Here is a 22,473-nt window from a genome sequence, read left to right on the forward strand (position 1 = left end):
GTTTTCTTTAAAATTCTTACTATAACCGATAAAATTAAAAAGAAAAAAAGCTACACACGAGTGCCCTTGCCTAATTTATTTTTTAGAGCATTGCTCAGCGAAGCGATGAACAATGATATAAAAATGCATATATTTGTATAAGTACTGGTACTAGCTGAAAATTATCAACTGAGCAATGAAATGTTGCAGAGATTGAATACATGCGTGGATTTAGGTATTGCAAATGAGCCGCATTCTCGATTTCACTGAACATTAGCATGGCATAGTTTGCAAAGCTAATAGAATTTCATACATGTTATGTACGCCTTACCACAAATGTGATGCGCATACGTTCCCATATGCTTTCTCTGTGTACGTTCGCCCAACTCTGGTTCACAAGTATGGGATGATCCAGGCATAGTCCGGGGGGTATAATGTCTTCATGGGGCCTACATGATAAAATTCTGGCACACAATTATTTTTCGAAAGTATGTAAATATGTAAGCTGTTAATTCCATCGAAATACTGAACCCCCCTTCCCGAATATCACTTTGCACGCGGGAGGGGGTGGGTTGGCGCGATCTTTGCATCACTGCCCAGCGTATAACCTTCACAAGAGGGATGCTCGCTGGACTCTAGAGACAGGACAGTCTTGACAGACACTATGACCATGGCCCCCACATCCTGAAGCAGGGCCCCTAGGCTGGGATCTTTTACGGGACCCCCGACCAGACTTTCACGGGGTCCCTTTATGATGAATTTATAGTGTGAAAACAAAAAAAAAAAGATTAAAATCACACCGGGCCCAGGGCTGGAGCCTTGTCAGCCCACCCCTTGGGGGGGGCATGACTATGGCAGTCTTTGTTTATAAAATTTTCGCTTTCACTATATAATTTTTCAAAAAGGAAATAGTTTGTATACTTAGAAATGGTTTAGTCTGCTGGGTGAGGTTAGGGGCCCAGGCAAAGGTGGGGGCCAAGAAAGCAAGAAGTAAGAAGAAAACATGGTCCAAAGAGGGTTACAGAGGGTAGGGTAAAGGAGTTAAGAAACACTGATATCAATTATGCTCTGCGTAAATAAACATGATACTGTATTTTTTTGGTTTTCTGATATAGGGCTTTCCAATCACATCGAATAATTGAGGTTCTGCCCCGTATCGTACTTGAGTAGTGATAAAGATAAACAAATGAAAAATAAAATTAAAAAATTTCGCCTATATAGTAAAAAATTAAAATCACTGGAAAGCCAGGATGACACAATTCGGGGGGGGGGGGGAATCCTGTTTATCTCTATCTTGCATTCAGTGTTTCGCAGTCAATGAGTTTTAATACGATGTAATTTTTTTTTTTCATGCCAAAATAAAAGTGAATGCCAGTACATATCCTACAATCAAGCGATAAGAATTTCTATAATAAGATAAAGACGTGCCTTTTAGGTGGGGCATTTCTTGCTGAAGAGCAGCCTTTTTTATACTTTCTGAACATTCCTCTTCGTTTACAAAAGGATTAAGGCTTCTTTGAACTGACTATTCAAGAGCTCCTTGTCAAACGTCTATCTGCTAAGTTAATTGAAAACTGTCCCCTCCCGCCGAAGAGGCAGAAGCCATTTTGTCGTTTTCAACGCCCAGCGCTGTTGCGAGTACAATGGTCATTTTGTGGAGAAAGGAGAGGGGCGTATGCTAAGCCAGCTTAGTGATTCTTTATGGGGGGAAAGCAAGGCAGTATATTTACGGCCAGGACCATTTGGAAGTCGAAAAGTTCACACGTGAAAATACGGCCTAGACCGTTTGGAAGGCATCAACTTCACACGTACATATACGTGCAGGACCGTCAGTCGGTTAACAGCAGCAATTTTAACAAGCCACGCATCAACAGGCTAGAGGTGTTTGCTATACGAAACCTGAATATGTATCACATTACCCCAGGCTACTTTCAGATCAAACTTTGGATATAAACAATGGGGAGGATTTTTCAAAATAGAAGCAAGAAGATGCTGTTACATAGCTATTTGGTTATCTAACATCTTCTTACAAAAGGGCCAAAAAATTGTTGTTGTTAAATATCAATTTCGTTATTTAACAGCAGCAATTTTAATGGCCATATATATAACTAAAAATAAAAATGGACCTCTAAGCAGATGACCTCCAAAGCTGCATTAAACAAAGCACTGGGCAAGGTCATTGCTTACGAGGAACATTTGTGGATTATATCCACAATCATAGGCTCAATCAAATGGAAGTTGTTGGCAAAGTAAGAGATAGAAATTAATTCACTATTGCCAACTGCTTCCATTTTCAGATACAGTATGCAAGGAATTTCTTGTGTCAAGTAAACATATGTTTTCTTGTGGCAAGTAAACATATATGTTTATTTAATGTAAACATATATTTTTACTTGACAGGACATGTTTACTTCACACAAGAACACCAGATGATGGATGGAGAAGAGTTTGCAGAGAGTTCCAGTTCTTGAAATGTTCTTTGAAGGACAAAAACAACCACAACACATGTTAATAACAAAAACATTATACAGGTTATACAGAAACAATGGTGGGGGGGGAGCAAAGTCCCAGTCACATTCAGTACATGCCGCGTTAGGCATAACATCAAGTTCTTGAGAAATCGTTGACACTCATCATTGAAGAAACTGCATTGATGAAAGTCTTGATAAAAATGAATGTAGAGTCGCAGCAAAAGTTCGACGATCACTGTTCTTTGAAATACCAAATTAATTATAGGAAAAAAACCGCGTCAACGTTACGCAACCACACACAAGAGCAGTCCGCCATTTTCGGAGATCCAACAAGCAGTGTTGCCAACAGTCAAAAACTTTTATAATTACTCTTATCAAAAACAAGTAGAAAACAAAAAGAATCGATTTTTGTCATAACTTAAATGACCATACATCCCATATTTCCAGGATATTCCCGTATTTTCACGGTATGAGGCTTTTTAGATCACGTGATATGTTTTTTTAGGGACATACAAGGTAACCAATATGGCGACTTCCTGTGCGATTCATGAAAGAAACAAATCTAAAGTAAAGAAACATATAAAAAAAATGCTTGATCAAAGCTGCGGAATTTCTTCAATGTAATTTATATGGGCCCGTAATTAATTTAAAAACGTCCTAAACTATATTGATTGATGCAATTGGATAATATAAGACATTTATTCTCATTTTCCTGCTTGAGAAGATATAAATAAAAATTTGAAATCATTGTTTTGCATGGATATCCACCTCAAAAGTGGGTCTGGCTCATTATTTCGTATTTAATTTTCTGGGCTTCGTATCTCTAAGCGAGCTCAATATTTCGAAAACCAGATTCAATTCAATTTTTAAAATTATTGATGCGGCGGAAAACCCCACTAAATTTCCGCATTTCTGCGCTAAAATCGGTAATTTTAACATTGATCTCTATGGGGATCATCCAGTGTATGTCCCTCAGGAGTGATACTGTTGATGATTATGACGTCTATTCGAAAAGCCTCATTCAATAATAAACAACTCTAGTAAATTGGAAATTTTTTAAAAAAGGCTAGAAAAACAACTAGCAACTAGATAGGTATTTTTTCCAAATAAATGGCCGAAAAGAAAGACCCAAAAAAAGTTATTTCTTTCAGTTTTTCTAGTATTATTTTTTCATAAATTATGGAATTAATTATTTCATTAATTATAGAATCATCTCTATCATCAATTCTGGAATTTTCTTTTATTAATTGCTGGAATTTTCTTTTATTAATTGCTGGAATTTTCTTTTATTAATTGCTGGAATTTTCTTTTATTAATTGCTGGAATTATTTCTTTCATCTGTTCTTCAATTCTCTTTCGTTCTTTCCGGAACAATTCCTTTCATTCTTTCAGGAACATTTCCTTCATTTCCTTCATTCCTTTCATTCTTTCTGTAACAATTCCTTCATTCCTGTTATGTATCTGGCAACACCAGAAAATACAGTATTATGTTTTACGAAGGTGGCAACACTTGAAGGGAATGACAACATGGCGGGAACGAGATGTGAATATTGTTCCGTAATAAATTAGTTAAGAATTATCGTTCATCTCATGATTGACTACCGAAACGGCTCATAAAGTACAATAAAGTTGGCGACGAGTGAAAAAAAAAAAGAATCGGAAATGGCAGACATCGACGATCTAGTAACCGTTTTAAATAATTTCGTCTCGAAACTAAACGAAACTCATCCAGCATCTTCAACCAGCGTCAATGTGAAAACGCTTCTCCAGTCACAATCGATCTCGTTTGAATGCTACGACGAAGCTAACGAAAGTTTCGGTGAATATGTACAAAGACTCGAAAACTACTTCCAGCTCAAAGGACTCACGGATTCAACAGCCGACGTCGCCGAAGCCAAGAAAATGGTGCTAATCAACTGTCTCGGATCCAAGTACTATCACCTGCTTTCCAGTCTAACTTCACCGGATCTCCCTTCATCGAAGACGTACGACGACCTGCTGAAAATCTTGAAAGATCATCTCTGCAAAAGGGTAAACATCCTGACGGAACAACACAAGTTTCTTTGCCGCACACAACACCCAGGTGAGCCGATTTCGAATTATATCGCTACATTAAAAGAACTTTCGAAAACCGCCGAATTCAAATCTAGTTGTGAAAATGCTGAATGCTCAAAATCTGTCATCAACCTCATGTTACGTGCTCAATTTATACGAGGATTACAGGATGCCGAAATCCGCGAAAGAATTCTACAACAAGCTGAACTGACATTCGACGAAACACTCGAAGTCGCATTAGCGATTGAAGCTTCGAAAATCGAAAATAAAGAACTCTACAAGAGTAATTACGGTTCCAGTGTGAATAAAATTGCGCAATGTAATAACAGCGGGAGTTCGCGACGGAAATCGACTCCGCATCGACGCGACAGATCGGCAAGTCGGAAGCGAAACCTCAATTTGAGAGACATCGGGTTAGAAAACGTGTGTCTCCATTGCGGAAAAAACAACCACCACACTCAAAACTGTCGAGTGAAACACAAACTCTCATGCCAGATTTGCTTCAAAAAAGGTCATATCAGTAGAGTATGTATTACAGAGCTTCTGAAACGGAAAAATAAAAGCGGATCTGAAGGAAATACTGTTCAATATGTGGAAAATCCAGATCACTTTCAAGTGAGCCAAATTGTTGATATATGCACTAACACTGCTGAAAAAGACGATAGAATATTTGCAGTCATTCAATTAAATGGGAAAAATTGTCGTTTCGAATGTGACTCTGGTAGTCGTGTGAGCATCATGAACATAAGTGACTACAGGCGTTTAAACCTAAATCTTCCGATCCTGAAAACAAATATATTTTTCCGAAGTTATACAGGTGAAATTTTCAAACCTATCGGATACGTCAAAGTGACTGTATGCTACAATGCTAAATCCAGTGAAGAAGAATTATACCTTGTCAATTTGAAGAGAGAACCTATCCTTGGTCGAAATTGGATGCGTAAATTGGATATCAACATAAATGACATTCATGATTCCTCAAGTGTCAAGCATATACCTGTGTGTGCCGTAAAAAGATCTGTTCCTAGTATTGTCAATGAATACTCTGATGTTTTTGAACAAACAGTGGGCAAGATTCCAGATTATACATGCTCCCTGAAATTGCGAAAAGATGCCAAACCAGTGTTTGTTAAACCCCGTCCAGTACCATATGCTTTGCGTGAAAAAGTTGAAAAAGAACTGGATAACTTGTGTGATCAAGGGATCATAGAAAAAGTGGATCATTCAGAATGGGGAACTCCACTTGTCATCGTGCCAAAATCTGATGGTTCTGTAAGACTTTGTGCTGATTACAAGGTGACTGTAAACAATCAACTTCATGATGCCAGACACCCAATACCCAAGATTGAAGATATATTCAACAAGCTACGAGGTGGATCATATTTCTGCACCTTGGACATCCATAAAGCATATTTGCATTTAGCAGTCGATGAAGACAGTGCAAAAGTTCAAACGATCTTTACACATCGAGGTACTTATTTGGCAAAAAGATTGTTTTTTGGTATTAAAACTGCACAGAACGAATTTCATTCTTTCATGGATCAGTTTGTTCAAGATTTAGATGGAGTAACTGCATATTTTGATGATTTAATTATACAAGGCAAGACTTATGAGGAATGCACAACACACTTGCTGAATGTTCTAAATAAATTACGAAAATATCATTTGCATGTAAATATCAACAAATGTAAATTTTTTGAAAAAAGTGTAGAATACCTTGGACATGTTATAACTTCCAAAGGACTGAACAAATCTCCAGCTAAGATTCAAGCTATTCAAGAAGCACCCAGACCAAAAAATGTTGACGAATTGAGACAATTTTTGGGCTTAGTTATGTATTACTCGAAATTCATCAAGAGTGCATCAAGGTTACTTCACCCACTAAATAATCTTCTCAAGAAAAGTATTCCGTTCAACTGGACAGCTGATTGTGAAGCAGCATGGATAAAAATCAAGTCTGAAATTGCTAGTGACCAAGTCCTCATACCATTTACTCCAGAACTTCCAGTGACTTTGGCTACTGATGCTAGTCCACATGGTCTATCCGGAATATTATCGCATATTATGCCTGATGGAAGTGAACGTCCTATTGCATTCGCTTCAAGATCACTAACAGCTGCTGAGAAAAATTACAGCCAGCTCGATTGAGAAGCTACAGCTGTATATTGGGCATGCAGAAAGTTCTATGATTACATCTTTGGTCGAAAATTCACATTGGTTGTGGACAATAAACCAATGATGACTCTCTTGCATCCAGAGAAAAAACTTCCAGCATTGTCAGCTACAAGAATGTTGCGGTATGCACATTTCCTTTCCAACTTCGACTATGACATCAAACATCGAAAATCATCCGAACATGCAAATGTAGACTATTTGTCGAGAAGTCCCTTACCACTGACAGATGTACAAGTCAATACTGTTGATGATGAATACATCCTGCAAGCATCAGTGATTAGACACATATCCACAGACACAATTACTTCTGAAGAAATCCGAAAAGAAACAGAATTGGATGATGATCTACGTGAACTAAAGAAAAATGTGATGGAAGGAACTTTATATGACCCAGAAATAACATTACAAGAAGGAATTCTACTTCGTGGACAGCGTGTAATAATACCTAAGACACTTCAACCAACCATCCTTCAAGAACTACACTCAACTCATTGTGGAATAGTGAAGATGAAAGCACTTGCTCGAAATTACTGCTATTGGAAGAATATTGACTCTGACATAGAAAGTCTAGTGAAAAGTTGCAAGAACTGTTGTGACGTCAAGAAAAACCCCCAGAAAGCTCCAGTGCACAATTGGGAAAGTCCAACAAGAAATTGGCAACGTGTTCACATGGACTATGCGGGACCCTTCATGGGACATTTTTTCTTACTTGTCATCGATGCAAAGTCTAAATGGCCAGAAATCTACTACATGAAGAAAGCTCCAGATTCTGCTATTACAATTCATTTCCTGCGAGAAATATTCAGTCGACATGGACTGCCAGAAATTCTCGTTAGTGATAATGCTTCAATTTTCAAATCACAAGAATTCATGGACTTCTGCAAACGAAATGGTATTCGACAACGAATGATAGCTCCTGGTCATCCCTCAACAAATGGACAAGCAGAACGTTATTGCCAAACCCTGAAGACAAAACTGAAATGCATGGAATTCGAACGAGGAACACTTCATGAAAAATTATGTAAACTACTGTTTCGGTACAGAGCTACACCTCTTTCATGTGGAAAGGCACCAGCAGAATTATTGTTGGGAGAGAATCTCAGAACAAAGCTAGATCTCCTCAAACCTACAACTCCTGAGTCATACAAGAACAATGCAACACAGCCAGTCTTTGACAAATTTTTCAAGGAAGGAGATAGAGTACAGTCAAGAAATTACACTCATTCAAGCCTATGGAAGTATGGAACTGTTGTTCAACGATTGGGTCATGTTCATTACCTAGTTGAACTAGATGACGGATACATTATCAAGAGACATTTTGAACAGCTTCGACGGTGTGAAGTCAATCGACCGTCTTCTCCAACTCCTATTCGACTATCAGTTCCTATGAGACACTTCCCTCAAAAGAAATCTGTCACTTTTAGTGATCATGTATGTCAACGAGAGATTCCTGCAGTTTGCCAACACAAGACTTCATCTATGGTAGATGCTTCTACTGAAACAGAGCAAACTTCAAATGCAACTCCTCGATCAACAAGAACTATTTTTCCTCCAGCTCAGACTACTCAACTGAGACGCTCAACTCGTTCCAGAAAACCAGTTCAAAGATTGAACTTGTGACTGTTCAAATGTTGATTCTTGTGTATAACTTTTGATTGTATCATTAATCATCTCTTAATTTAGTGTGGGAGAATTGTTATGTATCTGGCAACACCAGAAAATACAGTATTATGTTTTACGAAGGTGGCAACACTTGAAGGGAATGACAACATGGCGGGAACGAGATGTGAATATTGTTCCGTAATAAATTAGTTAAGAATTATCGTTCATCTCATGATTGACTACCGAAACGGCTCATAAAGTACAATAAAATTCCTTTCATTCTTTCTGTAACAATTCCTTTCATTCTTTCTGGAACAATTCCTTTCATTTTTTCTAGAACAATTCCTTTCATTTTTTCTAGAACAATTCCTTTCATTTTTTTCTAGAAAAATTCCTTTTATTAATTCTGGATTTATTTAGTTTATTGTTTATAGAATTATCTCTTTCATTAACTCGGAAATAATTCCTTTCATTAACTCGGAAATAATTCCTTTCATTAACTCGGGAATAATTCCTTTCATTAATTCTGGATATATCTCTTACATTAATTATAGAATTATCTCTTTCAAAATTGATTCCGCAATTACTGCTTTCTTATAATTCTAGAATTATTTCTTTCAATGATTCAGGAATAATAATTGCAAATCTTACAAAAATAAAGTTCCTTTTTTCCTACGGATGCCATAAGAAACGAAAATCAAGTCGATTGCGCGGAAAAACAGTAAACACGTCACGTGATCTTCCGACTAGTGATGTTTGGGACAGCATTCTCAGCATGCTGGCGCCATTCTCTTTCCAGTAAGATAAGCTCGATGATTGACACTGACCCGCCTTCCTTTCATTATTTAATATAGGGAATGCTAGCGCCCTCATTGTCAGTAGTGTATATACAGGGGGGCTAAGCGGGCTATAGCACAGGGCGGAAAATTCGAAGGGGCGGCGAATTTTGGAGTATAGAAAGAAGGGAGAGAAAAAACATTTTTGTTTTTAAATTCACACGTTTTTACGTTTCGTAAACGTGTGGAAGTGCCATGTGTCATTTCTATCGTAAATAATATATAATTATTAAACAATATCGTTTATTTTTTGTGTTTTTCCCACACAGACTGCCGTTGAAGTAAAAAATATATGATTGATTTTGTCTAACTTTCCTATTTACAGCGTGCCGCCTTCCCAAATAGTATTGTCCCCAGTAGAGGTGGAGGATGAGTAGGCATCCATCACTCATTTCAGATTACTGAAGGTGTTGAAAAAAGACAAGAATTTAGCCGGCATCCCCTAAAGAAGGGCGAGGGGTTATCTTCTTTGGAGGGTTATCTCTGGAGGGTGTTGGCGCAGTTGGCAGGAAAAAAGAAAGCTGGTTCTTTCCGTGCAGCAACTAGATGTTTGGTCACCCGGGGCAAGCGCGCACTTTGACGCCCTCTTGTAATGTTAAAAGATAGGTTTCAGAATGAAATTTGCGCTCCCCCCCCCCTTAGGTCTAACTCCCGGGACACGAGACCCACCTGCTACCCCCTACTTGCGGCCCTGCTAGAAGTTGCTGCACCCTTCTAACCGCAAAAAACGTTTCAATAGCTCAATTTCGGCTCTATTGGAAAATTAAAAAGACAGAACATTCTACTGATTTTAACGACGCCAGCCATATGAAAAGAATTTTCTGCAACAAAGATGCTTTTATTGGCGCCGGTCGGGGCTTGTCTTTGAGCTATGGTTGACCATCTGGGGGAGGCTGGTAGAAATAGTGTTAAGTGGCTATAAATCGAATGGATGGATTCGATTACAACACGATTTTTTTAAACTTGTTTGGGAACCGAAATGGGATGAAGCTGGTCAACCCGAACAACATCCATCTGCAGTCACTAATTGGAATATAAAGATATCATGGTACAGAATGGTAGGCGGGATCACGTGATTCCGTTTACTGCTCTTATAAGGATAAGGGGCAGCTCTGCTCACATGTGACGTTTTCCTGAAAACAAAAAAAAAGGGGAAGGAACAAACTTGGAACATGGCAGAAACAACATTTTTATGAATTGTATGCAGTATTACAAAACTGCATTCGGTTATAAACGCAGGATTACCAACAAAACGGAAAACTCCTCTTCATTTTATACTTTCTTGATGAAAACAAAGTAAGTAAATATCACACAAATATAGCTACTCATTTCTGATTTTAAGTCCGTGCGTTTTATATTTTGTGAGTTTTCTATTACAACACAATTTCCAAGAGATTGGCCTATTGAATCACATGATATTCAATTGTCAATTAACCGAGTAGCATTTTTAAAATTGGCAAGAATTTGACAAGCATTACTGAGCATTTAGCAAGTATTTCCGAAATTAAAAATAAGCATTTAATAAATTTTATATCAGAAATGTGCGGCGGATGAGGGGCCTTGTTCATAAATAAAATGTCATATACAGTATTTATTGTTTTTTTTTTCCGATACACCGACGCATATGGTCATGTGGTGATTATTCCAAGAAATACGGGGTATTGTATTAAACTACAACTACCGCAATAAAAAATTATACGCAATAAAATATAGAGAGAGAAATAAAAGACCACAATAAAATATGTATTAGTTTTTGCTCATTTTGTTTTTAATTCTAATGAAAAAAATTATTTACCACTCAGTAAATCCCATATTAATTCGTATTTAGAATCAATTTAATGTAATAAATAGCCTAATCTTTGTAAAAGCTGTTGTCTGAAACATGTGATTATAACCCCCTTTAGACCTGCTGGAAGGACTTATTAAGTCCCTTGGGGTCACAAAGTGTTTGTATTCATGTGTCTTTATGTTTGTTCTTATGTGTATGTTTGTATTTGCATATATGTCTGTGTTTTTGTGATTTGTTTATTAAACAAAAAAGTTGATTATTCAGTCCTGTAGAATGGAAAATTGTCTAGAAACTGATGAACATACCAAGTTTAGGAAACCATAAAGTTTCGAGATAAATTTTTTTCACTGATTTTAAACGGGGCTCATTTTTGATTATCATGTAAAAATTTTCACAAAAATTGATCCCGGTATAACAGGAGAAAATATGTAAAATATGTGTTATTCTAACCTTCTACGCACTAAATTAACTTTTCAAAGAATTTTTTACATAATCTTTGTATTAACTACACTCATTGCCATAAAAATTTGCGCACCCAGAAGAAGTCGTCAAAATGAAACGAAATTTTACACATGTAAGTACTACGTTGATATAAGTAAGTGATTAGAAAATCCAAGAAAAAGGATCATTTATTGCAGAAAAAAGTACAGATGAGCAGAAGTTTTAGTACTCTGTTGGACCCCCTCTAGCGCGAATGCTCGATGCGATATGAGCGGGCATTGAGGCCTACAAGTTCCGTATGATGTCCTGAGACATCTCGTTCCACAGTTGCTGTAAATGCGCCTCCCTCTAGTTCGACCAACCTCGTAGGGTGTCCAACTTGCCGTCCTAAATGATCCCAGATATGCTCGATTGGTGACAAATCTGGGGATAGAGCAGGCCAGGGAAGGGTGGTAATGTGGCGGAGGCAGTCTTGTGACATCCTTGCTGTGTGTGGCCTAGCATTGTCTTGTTAAAAAATTGCTCCTGGGAGCCCTGCCATGAGTGGCAACACATGTGGCTGAAGGATGTTATGGACGTACCGCTGGGCTGTCATTGTGCTATGGATCAATATTAGGGGTGACCGTGTATCGTAAGCAATAGCACCCCATACCATGCCACCAGCTGTGGGAGCGGCGTGTCGCTGTAAAGCGAAGGCAGGATTGAAGCGTTCACCACGGGGCCTCCACACGCGAACACGATTGTCATCACTGCTCGAGTTGAATCTCGATTCGTCGCTGAAGACGACCTGGTTCCATTCCGTTGCAGTCCAATCCCGTCGTGCTCGACACCACTCCAAACGGAGGCGTTGGTGGGTGGGTGTCATTGGCAGCACACGTAATGGGCGCCGCGATACCAGATGTGCTTCAGCCAGGCGTCTTGCGATGGTTCGGGAAGACACAGGGGCCCGTAGTGAAGCTGCTGCCTATGTCTGGATAGCGGCCAATGAGGCAGTTGGCTCTACGCGTGCGTTTCGGATGATGTGACGGTCTTCTCGACGACTGGTCTTTCGAGGGCGTCCTGAACCTGGTCGCCGTGTAAATGACGTCTCTTCTGTCCACTGGTCCCAACACCTCCTCACAGTAAAATCAGAACGGCCGAGTTGACGAGCTACTCGCCGAGCTGACCATCCAGCTTCTATCATCCCGATGATTCTTCCCCTATTGAACTATGACAACTGCTCATATGGTCTTCGACGGCGGCTTAACGGCATTTCCTTTGCAAACGATTAAATACACTTCAGCAAGCTCTGCTTACCTGTTTTATACTCCAAGGAGAACGAAGTTCAACGCGCTCTAGTGGTATTACGCAATACGCAATCACGCTGCATTTCTAATCATTTGCATATCTGCCCGACATGTACCTTCAGGCCAACTTTCGTTTCGATCCCACAATTATTTCTTGGTGCGCAAATTTTTATGGCAATGAGTGTATATTTTTTTTTATTATGTAGCTTTCAATAGCATTGGGAAAACAACAAAAGCAGTTTAATTAATAAGAATTCCTTTGTTTCCAAGTATCCATTGAGATATTTGAATTCGAAAATCGCAGGAAAATTGTGAAAAAAAGCAGCAAAAAATTAACGGACAGCGCTTCTTTCCCAACTTTTCTCCGATTTTTGAATTCAGATATCTCTGTGAATATTGCACTTAGAAATCCGGAAATTTATTCGTTGGCATTAGAAGAGACAGGGCAACAACTTTTAATTCAGTTTTTGGGCACAGGTTGTAAATATATAAAGTTAATTTTTATTTAATTTCAATAACCATACAATCTCTTGAAACATGAATGACGTAGCTGAAATTCTTGATTAAGCACATTTGCATTCCGCAAGAGTGACTTTAATATCTGTCACCGTTTTCTTGCTATTCCCATTTTTAAAACCGTCTGGCGATTGTGGGATACTCTGTATATTCAAGTAATGTAAGCATTTAAATCACACGAGGGCATATACCACTGGCGGGCATAGGCGTAAACTTGTATCCGGCCAATGGGCCAGAGCCCCCCCCCCCCCATAACATTTCTGAAGACCCGGCTCAGCCCCCACAAAAATTCGTATGAATATGGTTTCCTCATTTTGCAATGATGAAAAAAATTTTTTAACCAAAAGTTGTCCTAATTATAAATTAGTTAATGGAAACAATCTACTCAAAATTTTAGTTCTTTTAAAAACTCTGAATGGTCTTTGGCTTTCTTGTTCCATGAGCCATGACAATACGTTTATCTCATTTCTTCCCATTTCTTCAAAAACTGAGTGTCTCTTCTTTTGTTCACTGCGACCGGGGGGGGGGGGGGGTTGAAAATTGAAAAGCAATGATATTTAAACTGAAATTTTGCAAGGGGACTGAGCCCCCCCCCCTTCCCCCAGTAATTACTGAAAAACCATTGCAATGCATCCTCTCTCTCTCCTTCGTAAACGAGTCCCGTATATACGGGAGAACCAATAACTTTTAGCCCCCCCCCCCCAATGTGTTATTGAAAAATATTGGGAAAAAACAGTACATTCTAAATGTCCATTCATAACAGATCTTGAGGGCCGATGCCGAAACATTTTTCGAGCCCCTTTACAACAAAATTTGGCTGGGGGTGGGGTAGAACATAGAATCAAATAAACAAGTGAATTATAATATTGATTTAAAAAAAAAAAAAAATAAAAAATGAATGATAATTTTTCAAAGGTTCAGGAGCCTCTCGACCAGAACCAAGAGCCTCGACTCCTCAAGAACTTCAGAAGGTTATGTTGATTTTATAGTTGATTGTTTATTGTATATTATGATCCGCCGTTGTCGAGTGTTGATTATATGAAAAAAAAATCCACCACACACACACCCGCTGTCGGAAAACTCAGAAGCATCTCTTCTTTTGTTTGAACGTGACCCTTGGGGAAAGAAGCTTCCAGACGATGCAGCAGGAGGAAAAGAAAGGTTAAAAAATAGACCGATAATGATTGAAACCGAAACAAGTACACTCCGAGAGTCATATTTTACTTATCGAGTTCGAGAGCCCGGGCCGAAACATTTTTGACAAAATACTGTATGACTAATAACACCGAGACAAATAAACAATAGCTAAGTGAAATGCAGTGAAACCTCGATATAACGACTGCGGACAAAGAAAAAATATCGTTGTAGAGGGATTATTGTTATATTGAAAGGCAACATTATCATCACATGCCCTGAAATTTCTGTTGCTGTTGGCATATTTTGTGAATCGCGTTGTTAGTACCACCAAAAAAATGCGCTTTTGAGTATTCATTCACCGCAAAAATAATTTAATTGATAAATAAAATTCATTCGGATGTATTGCCCCCATAAAGAGCTTAATCGCAATACGCCGTGGCATGGCCCTCACATCCTGTGGCAGGGTGCCAAGACTGGGATCTTTGGTGGGCCCCTATATAGTAAATTCACTGCGTGAAAAGTAAAAAAAGACAAGAATCATCCCGGGCTGGAGAACTGTCAGCCCCACCAATGTGGGGGGCATGCAGAAGCACCCACATGCAGAAAACATTGAAGGGGGCTGAAAGTTGCTGGTCGTCCCGAATATATAGGACTTAAGCGCGTACGCAGGAGAGAGAGGGTGCCATGGCCCCCACATCTTGGTGAAGGGCCCGAGGCTGGAATATTAGTCGGGTCCCCCGAACCACATTTTTCACGGCCCTCTAGAGGGCCTTACTTACTAACCGAAACGACGACCCAGTCCATATTTAGAAACTCTTCGGAATATGGACTGGATCGCCGTTTTGGTTAGAAAGTACGTAAAGTCCTTATAGTGAATTTATAGCAAGAAAAATAAAAAAAATGATAATTATCCCGGGCCCTGCCAGCCCTATGTGGGACCATGTCAACCCATGTGGGAGCCATGGAGGTTACATTGCATTGTTTTTCAGAAATTATTGGGGGGAGGGGCTCAGTTTCCTCATAAAATTTATTGGGAGGGCCTCCTCAATTGGCTCCGTCGGCCCACGGAACAGGAAAAATAAATTAAGTCTTATTTGAATATCAGTATTTCATGAGTCATTGCAGAAAAATAACGTGCGGTGTGTGTTGTTTCTTGTGATGTTTCCACAAAAACTTTTGGCCCTGGGCTGCAATTTTGGGAGGACAGCAAATTTTAGGGGAAACAAAAACTATCTTTCAAAGTCATCGATTTTTAAACTGTGGAGGTGATGTAAAACTACATTTGTTTCAGCCCCCCCCCCCAACTCGACAGCAATAATCTACGCTCTTGGTTACGGCCCTGTCCGCAGCACCCAGAAAGTGCTGCAACAAACAGATTGGGAATCACAGCACTATAAAAATTTTACAGTGCAATATACTGTACATTGGCCCCCACGTCATCGAACAAGGCTTCTGGATTGAGATGTTTTGTGGGTATCAGGGCAGGATTTTCCAATCCCCCCCCCCCACCTGTTGTGAATTTATATAGTAAAAACTGGAAAAAAATTGCTCCCGAGACTTCAGTCAGGAGCTCTGTGGGACCTTCCTTCATGGGACCTCTGTGGGACCTTCCTTCATGGGACCTCTGGGAATCATTCATATACAGTAAGACCTCGGTATAACTTCAACCACTTGTTGGTCGGTGAAGTTTCCGGCGGTGAATTTTCTGACGGTGAATTTTCCGGACACGGGCAAAACGTTTACTCGTTAGTAAATCAACCCGTTAATGAAGTCATATTTATTCGGTCCTCAGGTGTGACGTTATACCCAGGTCTGTCTGATGATGAAATGGTGTCAGACTCGGAAAAGCTGTTTGTTGCAAGGAGCGGAGCACCCCCAGATTCAGAAATAAAAATTTGTTATAAGCATAAATTTGTAATTGTTTCCGCAAATATTGAACACACATGGCCCCTAGGCTGGGATCTTTTGCGGGCCCATTATGGTGAATTTATAGCGTGAAAAAACAAAAAACGATGCGAATCGCCCCAGGGCTGGAGTCCTGTCAGCCCCACCCTTCTGAGGGCCATGATTGAATAAGGGAAGAATGAAAAATCCGCGTTTGCCGTCTGTGCATATTGAATTCCCCCCCCCCCTCCCCGAAACTATTGCTTGTCTTTAGACGCCGATAAAGAGGCATTTCCCACACACTCCCCCCCCCCTCTTTCTCTAAATTTTCGGTTGTGTGGAGGCTTTCTTGCTTTGCCCCAGGGATACAGTGGGTGCATCAATAGGACAGGGGATCCAGACACATTTTTTACATTTGTGCTACTCGCCAGAGGCCAAGCCGCATAACTTCAAAGTAGAATAACTGGTGAGTGATTGGGAATTTCCGATATTTATGACCAGCCGCCAAATCCAAATCGAGAAAAATTTATGGCAGGGCCTATCTGTTTGCAGACATCTGCTGCCCTCAAAATGGGAACAATTGGGGAACTCGTATGCTCGTATGAAGAAAAAGACGTATATGTTTTGTGTGGAATGTATGTATGTCAGCAGGGAAGATTTTGACGACCAGACGCAAAACACCTAAAAATCTCTAGCAGTCCAATTATAACGATGGAGGACGTATTAACCTGAACCTGTTCTCAGAAATGAACGAGGAATATGACATGTGCATGGCAAATGTGAGCGACTAATCAGTGAAGTACCAGCTGAATATAGTGTTTTGAATCGGTCATCAAAGTGCACATGAGTGGTGATGTACCGTACAGTTTTCTTTGCATGCAGTGAATTACGTTGTGCTTTTTTCCCAGTGTAGTATTGTTCATTTATTCAAATGATAGGTCCACAAATATAAATTTTTGTTAAGAATTTAGAGAAAGGTTTTCCAATTTTAGAGTAGAAAAATCGCTTGAAATTTATAAAGTTACACAATTTATATGAGCATCTATCGTGAATACACCTAAACGAGTGTTTCGCCCATAATTGAACAATCTCCTGCTCTTCAGCTGACTTTTATGGTGAGTTACTACGTTGAATTTTTTTATATCGTTACTTTTTTTCTGGCTAACAAAATACAAAATTCGGTCATAAAATATAATTTACACTAAATTATTAACAAAACGTGCTAATAAATACGTGTTACGTCAATGTAAGTCAGCACAAATAAATTTAAATGTATGGCGAGATTTTCATTTCCCAACTGTGACTGAAAACTATGCAAAATTATTCTATGAAATTCAATATTAAGACCTTTCGATTAATTTTGTGATCAATTATATTTTCCAATGATGATGTTTGCAGTTGCTGATGAAACGCACTTCGTTCATACGTACCTATTTTGACTTCTGTGCGTTATTGATACAGCACCAAAAAGGAAAAACGTTCTAACAGTTCGTTAAAACCGTAAGATAATAATGAATTCACCTCATAAGTTCATTAAAAGGGTTTTAAATTAATTAATCTCTTAAAAGTGTTTAAATTAATTAATCAATTTGTTTGTGTGAATGCTTTTAATTAATTAATTAATTTGCACTGAATTAAAAAGTAATTGGTTATTTATTAATTATTTATTACCTTATGAACGAGTAAATTATTGCAGACCGGGCCGTAGACTCATAGAAATTAGATTCATCGGGTCACAGTTTGAAAAAGGTTTAGAACCACTGTTTTAGGAGGATTTTTGGGAACTCATATTATGTCTAGGCCTGCTCATCTCACTACTTTCTTGGGATGGATGCCATGCCCGCCCCCTTTCCCCCAAGGGTGGTGTAGACAGGGCTCCAGCTCAAGGCAATAACAATTAATGTTATTTTAATAAATAAATACATGTTACGTCGATGTAAGTCAGCACAAATAAATTTAAATGTACGGCAAGATTTTCATTTCCCAACTGTGAATTCGTACCCCCCTCCACCCTTCTTAGCCCTCTGAATAGTGGCCCACCATTTAGAAGGCTAAGAAGGGTGGAGGAGGGTACGAATTCTATTATTGTGTTTTACTTTTTACATCATAAATTTATTGAACGGGGGGAAGGAAAATTTTTAATCTAGAAACCCACCAAAAATTCCAGCTTGTGAGTCGCCAACTTTTAAATTTTTTCGCTGATTTAAAATGATGGTTGACCACAGATCAGTGTTGTCTTAACGCATGGGACCAATCGGGCACGGCCCGGGAACCTCAACAGAACAGCGGCCTCACAAAAATGACAACTGTTTGATATTTTCGGAATTTGCCAGGTAGGGCCTCAAAAAAATCACTTGGCCCGGGCGCTCACAATGCTCTTAAGACGGCCCTGCCAGAGATATGGATAAAAAGTGGAACTAACAAGCAATACGTCTAAACACGTGAACCGAAGATTTAAAATCGACTGTTCTTAATTAGGGATCCTTGGAGGCCGGGCCGCAACTAGGGGGATGTAGGTGGATCTGGTGCTCCGGGCGCCAGACTAGAGGGGGCGTAAATTCCACTCTTTAACCTCACCTTCAACATTATGAGGAGGCGCCAAAATGCGTGCTTGCCCCGTGCTGACCAAGTACCTATTTAGTTGCTGAATTCGTAGTATAGGTCAGCCGTTCTAAACATTTGGAAGCCCGTGGCCTGGTAAATCTCTTTTGTGTAAGTGGAAGGCCCGGCTTCGCAATGCAAATGTAAGCCAATGATAGGCATTTTTAAGACAAATCTAAAAAATGGTACTACCTGGGCCACAACTAGGGAGAGCAGGCTGGTCTGGTGCGTCAGGCCAGAGAGTGCAAAAATTTTACCATCTAGCCCAGTGTTTCCCAAAGTGGGCAATATCGCCCCCTGGTGGGTGATGGAAAAGTCCAAGGGGGCGATAGAAGCCACGGGTATAACATAGGATCCTATGGGTTCGCTTGAGTTGGGGGGCGATGAGCGAAAAATTTCTCTGAAGAAGGGGACGATGGAACAAAAAGTTTGGGAAACTATGATCTAGCCTCTTCTTCAGAATTATAAAGGGGCGTCAAAATATCCGGGGAGCGTCTCCGCCGGGACTCGAACCCAGGCCCTCTTGCATATCGGGCAAGCATGCTACCATCTACACCACTGGAGACACATGAATCGGCCTTCCTAATTTCACGCACTGTGTCGTGAGGCGCTGAAGTAGAGGCATAGTAGCCTCTCTTAACTTCAGGAAATGGCCCCCGGGTGGGACGGTTTAGAGAGATATAGATGGCTTTTTTCTCAGCCAGAGATATCAAGGAAACAGTTATTTTCCGGATATTGTGCTGAGGTGACCTCGGAAAGAAAAGTCATCACGTCTCATCACTGGTTCGAGTCCCGGCGGAGACGTGATGACTTTTCTTTCCGAGGTCACCTCAGCACAATATCCGGAAAATAACTGTTTCCTTGATATCTCTGGCTGAGAAAAAAGCCATCTATATGTAATAGTAAGTTTTTGTGAATGAGATATTTTTTACAATTGTCCAGGGAGCAAAAATCGTAGTTTTTATGAATGGTATCATACATACACCATCGTTTTTGTTCTTTATCTTTTGTTTAATAAATAGGCTTTATGAATAAGTAACGTTTATTTTGTTTCTGAACCTTTATTTGCCGGAGCTGGCATTATCCTCAATTTATGGACATGAGTGTAGTAGGGCCTGTAATACCAGAAACAAGAATGTAAGCTATCGGAGCGGCTCGAGACAAAATCTGTACCCGTGCGGGACCTATTTTTTGCGCCTCCTGTCTATTGCCACCAACCCCATAGCTCCTACATCGTGCGTCAGGGGCCCTTAGGCTGGAATCTTTCGCTTAACCCAAGCCAAATTTTCCATGGGGGGGGGGGGCTTCTACAGTTAATTTATAGTGTGGAAAAAAAGCAAAATTATAAGGATTTAGTCCCGGGCTCCCAAGCTGGAGCCTTGTTAGCTCGAGCCTTAGGGGTCATGCCCCTCCCTCACGACTTATCAAAACAATTCCTAACAAAAAAAATTCTTTCACCCTTTCATCTCGGATTTTGTGCACCTCCAGAGCAGACAGAAATTTTTCTTTGATTTTTTTCGGCCAGTTGAACTTACCCATTCATATCGGATTTAACAGCCCTCTTGAACGGCGCCCCGTGCAGCCGCAATGGGTCGTATGGCCAAGTGCCGCTCCGTATTCTTATCACAATGGGCAAGTGTGCATTTTGGTTCTTTCACCCATGGCCCCTACATGGGCGGGGTTGACAGAGCTCTAGCCCCGGGGCCCGGGGACAATTATCATAATTTTTTTGCTTATTCACGCTATAAATTATTTTTCAATTCAAATTTATTCCAGTTCAGGATATGTAATAAATTACAAAGTACAATATATTGTTAGTCGACGAGAGGCAGGCGCCTGTACAGTCGACCGTAGACAATTTTTATGATCAAACTTTTAGTGGAATTAAGGGAAAGAGTACATGCTAAATGTGTTAAATAGAATACACATCTATACATCAAACAGTAATAAATAATAATTATAAATAAATATACATTCGTAAGTATATACAATTACAAATGCATACATTATATTCAAATACAATTTTCGTATAATACATTTTGGAAGCGCCTAACTTTTTATCTTTTGCTCCCAACACAAGATGGAGTTTATGTCAACTTTCGCTTTTCTTTTCTTGTGTATTTCTTATTATTACTATTCTCTCTCCCTCTCTCTGGGGAGAAATGTAAGAGTGTATGTCACAACCCTCCAGTGGGAGGTTGTCTTATGTAATTCCTCTGCGTTTCAGTGACGCATTGTTGAATCACCCTTTTTAAAGAATTAAATATTGTTGAATTTAAAAACACAGGTGTGTGTTTGAATACATGGTATTGACCACATTTAAATAAATTTCATATCAGATGCTGAGTTACATAGAATTATGTCACGCGCAGGCATAAAAGTAATAAGAATGTTACTGCATTGAAAAGGTTCCCACCGTTCTCTTACAAGTGGAATGGTGTCACTATCCCGGATGCAACTAGGGTCACCGATTTGGGAATTCTCATTGACGAGCGGCTTTTAGGTTTTCTGAACATTGTACAGCGGTGGTCAAAAAAGTGAATAGAATGCTTGGTCTAATTTTCAAAAAGGTCTCTTCGCGTTCTCCTAAAGTCATTTTCTTCCGGGACTGGAGTATGCTGTAAGGTTTTGGAGACCATACCTACAGAGGGACATAGACTTGGTTGAAGGGGTGAAGAGAAGAGCTACGCGTGTCCTTATTGGCACACGGGGCTTGAGTTATGAAGAGAGACTTCATTTTTTGCATATGTTTACATTGGATATTGGAGATATGATCGAAGTGTTCAAAATTTTCAATGGGATGGATAGGATGGACCATGAACTTTTAGTACACCGCCAATCGACTGCTTTTACAAGGGGACACCAATATCGACTGGTAAGGGACAATCCGAAGTTATGGTGAAGCAGGGAATTTTCCTCTGATAGGGTTATTAATAAATGGAATAGCTTACCCCCGGAGGTGGTAAATTGTCACACAATTGACACGTTTAAAAAGAAATACGATAAACATATTGGGGTAAATCAAGAAGCTACCCATACTTTATAAGACAACCATAATATTCTTTATGGGCATTGTATAATATTTTATCATTTGTATATATTGTTTATAATTTTTGTGATTGTGTTTTTAATTGAGTTGCTGTATTTTTGAAATATGTGACATCCACGTTTGTATGGGCATCTTTTTCTCAGCCACCTCGTTGTGCATTTGGCCTGTTGTGGCGTTATATTTGTATAAGAATTAACTTATCTGGTATTATTAAGAATGGTAAGATAATTCTAGAATAAAAAAACCAGCAGAAAAATCTACTTCAAAAGCGGGATGTATGGTCACGCCTACATTGCACAGTGATGTGTAGTTTTCTTCTGGAAAAAAATTAGGTTTCCCTCGAGGTCCCCTTCACTGAAGGCCTGTTAACCTCCTGCCAGGGTCACCATTTGGGGCGGCAGGTAAGCTCGAGCCCCCCTTCCCAGCAATAATGACCGTTGCCCCCAGACTTCCAAGTCTATCTTCGCCCATATTTTGGCGATAATGAGTGATGTCCCGTATTTTCCCGTATTTCTAAGCCCGATAGCCCGTATTTTCCTCCAGCAAATATGGTCAGCATATCTATGGTGATCATTCAGTGTTTGTCCCTCAGAGTGCTGTTGATGACTATGACGTCTATTCGTAAAGCCTCATTTCAGTAAAGGAATGAACG

At 39.6% G+C, this 22,473-nt stretch overlaps 1 non-coding gene across 1 annotated transcript; it reads right to left on the reverse strand.

The window, feature by feature from the left end:
* Positions 1–19,264: 19,264 nt before the first annotated feature.
* Positions 19,265–19,338, reverse strand: TRNAI-GAU (transfer RNA isoleucine (anticodon GAU)). The gene has a single exon. It is a non-coding gene; the product is annotated as a tRNA-Ile (tRNA).
* Between the last annotated feature and the right edge of the window lie 3,135 nt (positions 19,339–22,473).

The sequence above is a fragment of the Pholcus phalangioides genome, unplaced genomic scaffold (assembly GCF_987345545.1).
Source record: "Pholcus phalangioides strain wild (caught in Gottingen) unplaced genomic scaffold, Ppha-v1.0 ptg000017l_1, whole genome shotgun sequence".
Taxonomy (NCBI): Eukaryota; Metazoa; Arthropoda; class Arachnida; order Araneae; family Pholcidae; genus Pholcus; species Pholcus phalangioides.